Raw genomic sequence first — 10,343 nt, forward strand, 5'->3', positions numbered from 1 at the left:
CCCCCATGCGGCGGCTTTGGGGGCATGAAGATAGCGGGCGGCACGCCATTCCCTCCAACCCCCTCCCCCCCCATACCTCACGTGGCGGCTTGAAGATAGCGGGCGGTGTGTGTGTGTGTGACCTTTGGCCCGTCACTCCGCCTCAGGCCAATGAGAGGTGTGCGGGGGCGGGCGGGCCAAGGGAGCCATCTCATTGGTCTGAGGCGGAGTGACGGGCCAAAGCTCCAATGCGATTTCCCGTAGGGACAGAGGACAGACAGGCATACAGTGGTTTCAGAAATATATAGTAGATATAGATAGATGTAGAGGTATCTGTGCTGTGTATATTTTTATATATATATAAAAATGGACAAATACATAGAAACATAATTTCCTACCAAATGTGAGTGCACCTTTAAAGGTCTCCTCTTGACCCGCCCATGTACCCTCTGCATGCAGAATCTGACTGTCCTGGCCACTGATAATAATCCATACTGCCTTGGGGCGGCTGTCGGCAGGCTAATTAGAGGCCTGGATTTGGCCAGCGGGTGGCTGGGAGGAAGCCTGATGTTCCCACTGACCAGAGAGGAGCGTCTCATGTAATTATGCCATTTCCAGGCCCATGCGCTATAAATAACAAGATAGCTGTATTTAAAGTACTTTTTTTTTTTTTATGTTGTCTTCTGGTGTGTGGTCGCAATGAGCAGGAAGGAGGGAGAGAGATGCAGGCAGACAGCTAACAGGAGATTCAGCACCTAAAGGGAGAAAACCCAGCAGCCACATGAAGCCCTTTCCTGTAACTCCTTCAGTGGCATTGGGAATTAAAGGTGCAGCTCTGTGTAGTATCAAGGAACAAAGTGAAATGTTGAATGGGTTAAATCTTACCGACCAGACACGTTTTTAAATGTAGCTACGGTTTCATTTATAGGGGCCCTCTATCTAGGGGGTGTGATTGCCAGCCTCGTTTTTTTTCATAGATAGAAGAGCTCTTGTCTGTGTCCCGGTCTTAGTCTGTGTTCCGGTCTTAGTCTGTGTCCCGGTCTTAGTCTGTGTTCCGGTCTTAGTCTGTGACCCGGTCTTAGTCTGTGTCCCGGCCTTAGTCTGTTTCCCAGTCTTAGTCTGTGTCCCGGTCTTAGTCTGTGACCCTGTCTTAGTCTGTGCCTCGGTCTTAGTCTGTTTCCCAGTCTTAGTCTGTGTCCCGGTCTTAGTCTGTGACCCGGTCCTTAGTCTGTTTCCCAGTTTTAGTCTGTGTCCCGGTCTTAGTCTGTGTCCCGGTCTTAGTCTGTGTCCCGGTCTTAGTCTGTGTCCCAGTCTTAGTCTGTGACCCAGTCTTAGTCTGTGACCCAGTCTTAGTCTGTGTCCCGTTCTTAGTCTGTGTCCCGATCTTAGTCTGTGTCCCGGTCTTAGTCTGTGTCCCGGTCTTAGTCTGTTTTCCGGTCTTAGTCTGTGTCCCGGTCCTTAGTCTGTTTCCCAGTCTTAGTCTGTGTCCCGGCCTTAGTCTGTGTCCCGGTCTTAGTCTGTGTCCCGGTCTTAGTCTGTGTCCCGGTCTTAGTCTGTGTCCCGGTCTTAGTCTGTGTCCCAGCCTTAGTCTGTGTCCCGGTTATAGTCTGTGTCCCGGTCTTAGTCTGTGTCCCGGTCTTAGTCTGTGACCCGGTCTTAGTCTGTGTCCCGGTCTTAATCTGTGTCCCGGTCTTAGTCTGTGTCCCGGTCTTAGTCTGTGACCCGGTCTTAGTCTGTGTTCCGGTCTTAGTCTGTGTCCCGGCCTTAGTCTGTGTCCCGGTCTTAGTCTGTGACCCGGTCTTAGTCTGTGTCCCAGCCTTAGTCTGTGTCCCGGTCTTAGTCTGTGTCCCGGTCTTAGTCTGTGTCCCGGCCTTAGTCTGTGTCCCGGTTATAGTCTGTGTCCCAGTCTTAGTCTGTGACCCGGTCTTAGTCTGTGTCCCGGTCTTAATCTGTGTCCCGGTCTTAGTCTGTGTCCCGGTCTTAGTCTGTGACCCGGTCTTAGTCTGTGTCCCGGTCTTAGTCTGTGTCCCGGCCTTAGTCTGTTTCCCGGTCTTAGTCTGTGACCCGGTCTTAGTCTGTGACCCAGTCTTAGTCTGTGTCCCGGCCTTAGTCTGTGTCCCGGCCTTAGTCTGTGTCCCGGCCTTAGTCTGTGTCCCAGTCTTAGTCTGTGTCCCGGCCTTAGTCTGTGTCCCGGTCTTAGTCTGAGACCCAGTCTGAGTCTGTGTTCCGGCCTTAGTCTGTGTCCCGGTCTTAGTCTGTGTCCCAGTCTTAGTCTGTGTCCCGGTCTTAGTCTGTGTCCCGGTCTTAGTCTGTGTCCCGTTCTTAGTCTGTGTCCCGGTCTTAGTCTGTGTCCCGGTCTTACTCTGTGTCCCGGTCTTAGTCTGTGTCGCGGTCTTAGTCTGTGTTCCGGTCTTAGTCTGTGTCCCGGCCTTAGTCTGTGTCCCGGCCTTAGTCTGTGTCCCGGTCTTAGTCTGTGTCCCGGTCTTAGTCTGTGTTCCGGTCTTAGTCTGTGTTCCGGTCTTAGTCTGTGTCCTGGCCTTAGTCTGTGTCCCGGCCTTAGTTTGTGTCCTGGGACATATAGGCTTAATGACTGTCCACGGCCATTCTGTCTATGCATCACTCTCGCACAGTGCTGGCAGTGGAAGGCTCTCAAGTCCTTGTCACTTAGTGTTGGGAGCAAGACAGGTTCAGTAAACACATAGGTGCCTCCATCTATACATATATAGCCTCCACGCGGCCAGTGGGAGGGATACTCGCAGGAATCTAGCAATAATCTTACTGGCCGCATAGACACCGTCCCATTGTTAGTTCAGGAAATACTGTGTTTTGCAAGGGCCTGGTGGTGAGAAGAGAAGGACAAAATATAGGCAACTTTTCTAGAAAAAAAAATACAAGTTTATGAAATAGTCTTTAAAGGTGAATAGACGATGCATTCTTCAATAATATAAAAACACCCTCACCCAACACCCTCACCCTCTGTTAAATCCTGGACCTCACCCAGAGGGGGTACGTTCTTTACAGAGTTGGGAAGATAGATAGGTTCATAGATTCAGCTTCTGCACTAATACTTCTGCTGCTCCCTTTTTACTTGGACCCTCAAGCTCGAGATCCTTCTGGGTATAGTGCTTCCGTGGTCTTGGGCACCTCTGCCTAAGTCCTGGGTGGGATAACGTCTCTTACTACCCTAGGACTGGGCAGTAACACTATTAAATAAACACTTGGCTAAAACTTAACGAACTAAATTAAAAACTGGGTCTGGGAGAAAGATTAGAGCCATTTACATAGGAGGCAAAACGACCCCCTTTCTCTTAATGACACAAGTTATGGAAGAGGGCAGGGGGCAAAATTGGTGGTATACCCAAAATGAGTTTCTTTAATATTAACTCCTTGGTAGCCAAACCGTAGGAGGGCTATACATCTCACATTATACAGTGAAGTACTGGATCCATTACAACTGGTCCAACATGTCTGCATTACTGTCACCTTGAGCTGTGAAGGGCAGATCTGCACCAATCTGCATCGCAATGCCCCATCATAGCAGAAGCAAAAGACCCTACAGGCCATTGGTATCTTGCATCTGTCAGTCTGTGTCACTACTATGTCACCCAGCTGAGGCAATTAATCCCATTCATCTGTTGGCCACTATTCCCTATATGAAAGAATATTTATGAAGTGATTGTTAGAATGTAAACATGTGAGGAAATAACTTGTTGTTTGAGGGGCCGACACTGGATGCAGTTTTTGTACAAATTGCTTTCATTTCCCAATGTTTATTGTCATAAACAGGCATCATTGTGACATCCTACACTCGTGTTTTTGTTATGTTGGAGATATAATGAAGAGCAAATAAAAATATCACACGTCTGCAACCCGGCCTTCCCCCATTATCTCTTGGCATACAGTGCTTCCACTGAAGCCAGGGATTCTGGGAAATGACAAGCAAATGTGCACACAGTGTCATAATGAAATAAGACATTTATTGTGATTCTCTAAAATAAAAAATGCTTTATACCTGAGGTGCTGCACACTTTCCCTGACATTTTGTTTTGTTCTTTTTTTCACAGAGAGAAACAGATTTGGGATATTTTTATTTTGCAACCCAGAGTACTCAAAGGTTGAAAATGAATAACAGCCTACATTATTTTTTTTTTTTAAATGCTTTAAAATATAGACCTGACTGAGTTACATATTAAAATTGCTATATATTCAAATTTACACAGTATATATCACATTTCCCAGATGCAAAGTAGTGTTGCTTCATGTTTGCACCGATTTTGCAGCAAGAAGAGTTTGCTATATAACCCTCTCTCTGTATAGAAAATGCACCTAAAACTCTATGCATAAAATTAAAAATGAGATGCAGTTTACTTTTCAAGGACACAAATAGGGAGTCATTTCACAAAAATACCTTCCTACCTATCACGGTGTTTTGCAGCTAACGAGCCATTTCCGAAGCGCACTGGTATGTTGAACATCAGGTAACAAGGGAAACAATTCAGACAGGTATGCAGAATCCAGCGCAGGGGAAGCCAACTGCAGTCCTCAATGGCTATCAACAGGTCGGGTTTTCCGGATATCTGCATCAGCGCACGCGGTCTTTGACTGAGCCACTGATTGAGCCGCCTGTGTTGAAGCAGGGATAGCATGAAAACCTGACCTGTTGGTGGCCCTTGAGGACTGGAGTTGGCCACCCCTGATCCAGACAGTATTCTTTTATTGATTGCATTGATTTATGCTGCCACCCATGAGATTTTTACGTTATCACAAATACCAGATTGCTTCCTCCGTACAGGTGAGGTATGGATGGTACGGATACTGACTGCATCATTGCACGTTCACATGTCAACCAGCTCCCGATTTTCAGGACAGTTTGGTTTTTTTGCTCCCAATCATAAGCAATCTTTGGTTGTATTCCAGCTCTAGAATCTATGGCAGCACGGATATCATTTGTAACCTAGGATCCTATGGGGGCGGGGGGAGTCATTTAGAAACCCCAGAATGGCCCAAACTTTCCTGAAAATTTGGACCCGCGCTACAGATATATATACATTACATTACATATACACACACACATACAGTATATATCTGACACACAAACTTTGCGCTAACCTTTGAACTCCTTGGTCTATTAAGTTGAGCAGCTATAGCCTATTTCACATTTACCCCTCTATCATTTCACCGCCCCTCTCTTAACTCCCCCACTCGAATGAAGGTTTATGCATTTTTCACTCACAAAACTTCCAGTTTGGGTTGAAATCTCATAATTAGGGCAAGCAGCTATACACTAGGGCTGGATAGGCTCGCTGGTAAGAGTGCCTTATTGCCATATAAGGGAGGCAGAGGATATGCAAACAGAAGCAAATGTCTCCCCCCTTGCAGCCTGACCACAGCGCTCAGAGCTGAATGTAATTGCAGGCTCCTCTCCCAGGCGTCCCTGAGCCACATGAGTAAAGCCGGCACCAGGGTTACAGCTTTGAGAGAAGGGGGGGCACACACACAGACTATCTTGCGGGTCGATCCCCCCCTTCTCATGGAGCCGTCATATGGCTCTGATTGAGTCTGTGGTCAGGAGCCTCATTAAAGTGGTGGTGAGGCAGAGAGCAGGCCGCGGGGATGACTGCTTGCGAGGGGTTAATGAGGCCTCCCCCTCTTTCGCATACACACACCGCACCTCCTGCTCCCTATCTTGGCGTCTGTCTGAATTAAAGGGGCAATAGCAGGAGGGCCAACCACCCAGCCATGTGTTATCTGATCCTACCTCCCTGCACCATGCAGACCTTATTAAACCTCTCACCTCCCCATCCCGTGCAGTGTCAGAGTATTCCCACTCCCTTATCATGCCCAATTATACCCACTGCACCAAGGATACGAACGCACCTATTCCTTTCTCTGTATGTGTCCCACTAACAAATGAGAGTGTACGGTCTTTTTGGTACGTACTCCCTTTGTGCACATGTACGACTTGTCATCTTAGGCCCAGTGCTGAGGCGCGCTGCTGCTCGGCAGTGAGCCCCTGCAGCCGCAATGAGAGCGGCTTTAGCAGGGGCTCGCTTACGCTTCCGCAAGCGCGCGGAAGCGTACGTCTTATGAAAATGTAAAATTTTCGCGCTCATGGGAGCGCAGGGCCGGTCACGTGAGCGGTTCGCCCAATGAGGGCGAACCAGCTCCGTGACGTCACTGGCCCGCCCCCCGACACGCCCCCGGACGGCACGCTAACCCAGGCCAGGGAAAATTCAGCCTCAGCGCGCCTCCGCACGGGCTGAGTCACCGTGGACCCAGCCTTATTCTTACATCATTTGCCTTGCAATACTTCCGTATAATTTCCTTGTATTTAAATGGTTTATAGTGCACACCTCTTGTTTTACCTCCCCTGCTATGGTCTTATTGGAGGAGTCTTCCTGTTGGAGCAAAGATCCATTGAACCAACTGTAGTTTTCCAGACCGGAGTTCACCTAAAAGATTTGCTTTTTATGGGGTTTGTGAACGAAGGCCACGGAGCGAAATTGTCACAATAAATGTAGTTCATACTTTGCACCTCCTTAGCATCGCTGTATAAAGCTATTTGGCCAAATGTTGTCCCATGTGCAGCTTTGCTGATAAAGTGGGGAGTGTCAATAGGGTGAGTTAGGAAGGCGTTACATGACACACATTGTAAGGAGATGTATTAAACTCTGCGTCTCTGTGCGTTACTTTTTCTTCCTTCAACCTATATTTTTAAACAATCAGCCAGGCTTAAGATGGGGTCACTTTCTGGCTTCTTACAATCTGGATCAGATGTAAAAGTAGTTTCTTACATTTGATGCAACTGTTCACTGACAAATGTTATAGTGCAAAAAAAGCGCATGTGTTTTCTGTGTGTTAATAATACCTAGACCCCATTATCACTGTGTTTCCCATAAGTCTGGGGGTTACATAGTAAGGAACAAGCAGAGCGGCATTTAGAACAACTTGGCATTACTGAATCAGGGTTTTGTAATCAATTATTCTGCTTCTGCTCGTCAGATTGCGATTTGAGGAGATTTAATAAGTGTTAGCGGGGGAGATGAGAGCGTGTACCAAATTCTGCATCACCATTCATCTTTTTATTAACCATTTTTCTTAGCATAGCAACTCGGCCAAGTCTGACTTGGTGCTTGCTCGTTCTCCTTCCTTGAGCTCACCAACTTAATTACAGGTTTGAACGCTGAGGGAGGTAAAGCAATCTGCTCTTGATCACATATAAATGATATTTAAAGAACATACTGTATATGTATGCATAGATTGACCATTAGAAAGGCTCTTTTGGATACTGGAAATCTGGAGGATTTAAAACTACAACCATTTGCTAGGCATTTAAAAAAAACTTAAACATAGTCTTGCAACCTTGCGATGTACGCCTATCGTGCATGCACGCCCACCGGCGCGTGGCGGTGATAGCGGAAAACTTCTACTACACTGAGAAGCGAGGATGATATTTGAGCTCGATACAATGGCACCGAAAGGTCTCAACGAAGACTTTAAATTAGGATGTTTCCTGTAATTGCAGTGACACTAGTGACTATTTTTTGCTGATGGGTATTATCCAATAGTGGGGTTCTGCCCAACAATTGGTGTACTCTGAGATCATTCAGTTTCCCATGGTCACTACCAGTGCTCAGTATGTGCCTGTGCCCCAGTGACTTTTTGTTTGCTGTGACAGCATTGCCTTCTGGCAACTACCTTGGACTGTTTGATTCCTGCAACATTGTGTGTCTGTGTTTTTACCCTTCCCGTTCCCTCCACTTACGGTGTTCCCTCCCTTATTGTATTCTAGGAGTTTACGACGGTGTGCGGGGTGATTCAGCTCTGGGGCTGTGCCAGGATCCTGCATCCGCAGGCTTCCCCCTTCGCTCGTTGCCATTGGAGATTAGATGCTAAGCACTTTGGAACCTAGCAACGGAGGACGCCAGGCCATCACATGGTGTACAATTAACATTGCTCTACTACGCATGTGCGGAGAGGAAAAGACGCATCAGCGCTGTTCCGATTGGCCGCCGCACGTGATTGGTGACCCCTGGTGGTGTTTTTTTTGTGGTGATTAAATGATTTAATTGGCTACAGCTGATTCAGTGCACTGGTTTATGGGTATAAGAATCTGTCACGCCATACTTCTGCTGCACCTCCCTGAGGAAGGTCCTCGTTCTGGGACCGAAACGTTGGAGTTTGTGTGCCCCCTGTGTTCAATACACTTTTTTGAACATCATTTACTGAGTGCTGCTTCGTGATTTCTACTTTGGTGGGAATCACAGATATATATATATATATATATATATATACAGTGTTCGACAAACCTATACATTTGCTCGCCCCGGGCGAGTGGATTTAACCCCCGGGCGAGTAAATATTGGCCCAAGCAGCACACGTTTGGTACTAGGTGGCGAGTAGATTTTTTTGTGTGGCGAGTAGATTTTTTGGTGATTTGTCAACCACTGTATATATATATATATATATAAAGCAAGGTAGAGAGCCCATGCCTCTTCTCTTTGAAATGTCTTGCTACTGGTTGATGTGACAGATCCTCCTTGTTTTCTGAGTCAGCCAGTGCCTTCCGTATAGCAGATCGATGAAGGTCCAATCGCTCTTTGAGCACCCTCTTTGTCTTGCCCACGTAATATAGACCACATGGGCATTGTATGAAATATACTACGTATTTCGATTCACAATTCATTATGTCCCTGATCTTCAGGCGGTTGCCATTGTGAGGGTGTGGATATGAATTCCCCAGTATCAAGTACTGGTAGTTTATGCAACCGCGACATTTGTACACGCCTGTTGGTCTAGACAGCCACGTTGGTTTTGCAGCATACTTGGCGGTGGGGTCTGCCTCCGTGAGGTAGTCACCCAGGTTCCAGCCTCTTTGATAACAGAATCTGGGTGGTTTAATGAACTTTTTGCCTATGACTTTATCGTTGGTCATGATATGGCTGTGATTACGGATGCTCCACTTAATAAAGCCAGAAGCCGTGCTGAAGGTGCTTCTAAAGTTAAACCGGTTATCGTCTGGTTTTTTTGTCTTTGGGTATCAGCGACCTGCTTCTGTCCAAGCTTTTGGTCTGTTCCAAGGCCATAGAGACATCGTTATATGCGTATCCACGCGTCAGGAACCGATCTTTCATCTCTAGCAGTGCCTGGTCCAACTGCGACGGGTCACTGGTGATCCTTATTACACGCAAAAATTGTGCATATGGTAAGCCTCGTTTCAGTGCCGCTGGATGATGGCTGGTAGCTAATAGGAGGGTGTTCTTGTCTGTTGGATTTTTGTATAGTTTTGTGGCTAGTGTCCCATTATGTTTATAAACTACTAGCTGAGAGACCCAGCGTTGCCCGTGAGTTAAATTTCCCGCTAGGAAAAGGGGGGGGAAGGGGGGGAGAGGTGGGGGAAAAGGGGGGGGAAGGTGGGGGGAGGGAGGGAGGAAAGGGGAGGGGGGGAGGGGAGGGGGGAAGAGGGGGGAGGGGGGGCAGTGTACAGGAGGAGGGGAGGGGGGAGACAGTGGACAGGAGGGGGGGGCAGTGGACAGGAGGGGGGGGCAGTGGACAGGAGGGGGGGACAGTGGACAGGAGGAGGACGGGGACAGTGGACAGGAGGAGGGGGGACAGTGAACATGAGGAGGACGGGGACAGTGGACAGGAGGAGGACGGGGACAGTGGACAGGAGGAGGACGGGGACAGTGGACAGGAGGAGGACGGGGACAGTGGAAAGGAGGAGACGGGGACAGTGGACAGGGACAGAGGACAGGAGGGAACAGGGACAGTGGACAGGAGGGGATGGGGACAGTGGACAGGAGGGGATGGGGACAGTGGACAGGAGGGGACGGGGACAGTGGACAGGAGGGGACGGGGACAGTGGACAGGAGGGGACGGGGACAGTGGACAGGAGGGGACAGGGACAGTGGACAGGAGGGGACAGGGACAGTGGACAGGAGGGGATGGGACAGTGGACAGGAGGGGACGGGACAGTGGACAGGAGGGGACGGGACAGTGGACAGGAGGGGACGGGACAGTGGACAGAAGGAGGGGGAGACAGTGGACAGGAGGAGGGGGGGGACAGTGGACAGGAGAAGGGGGGAACAGTGCACAGGAAGAGGGGGGGGCAGTGGACAGGAGGAGGGGCGGGCAGTGGACAGGAGGAGGGGGGGCAGTGGACAGGAGGAGGGGGGGCAGTGGACAGGAGGAGGGGGGGCAGTGGACAGGAGGGGACGGGGACAGTGGACAGGAGGGGACAGGGACAGTGGACAGGAGGGGACAGGGACAGTGGACAGGAGGGGATGGGGACAGTGGACAGGAGGGGACGGGGACAGTGGACAGGAGGGGACGGGGACAGTGGACAGGAGGGGACGGGAACAGTG

General features: G+C 49.1%; 1 long non-coding RNA gene across 1 annotated transcript; it reads left to right on the forward strand.

Annotated features, from left to right (window-relative positions):
* Positions 1-712: 712 nt before the first annotated feature.
* Positions 713-8,394, forward strand: LOC142491130 (uncharacterized). The gene is made up of 3 exons (XR_012800295.1): positions 713-806; positions 4,044-4,093; positions 7,772-8,394. It is a non-coding gene; the product is annotated as an uncharacterized LOC142491130 (long non-coding RNA).
* Positions 8,395-10,343: the final 1,949 nt, after the last annotated feature.

Source organism: Ascaphus truei, chromosome 3 (assembly GCF_040206685.1).
Source record: "Ascaphus truei isolate aAscTru1 chromosome 3, aAscTru1.hap1, whole genome shotgun sequence".
NCBI classification, from domain to species: domain Eukaryota; kingdom Metazoa; phylum Chordata; class Amphibia; order Anura; family Ascaphidae; genus Ascaphus; species Ascaphus truei.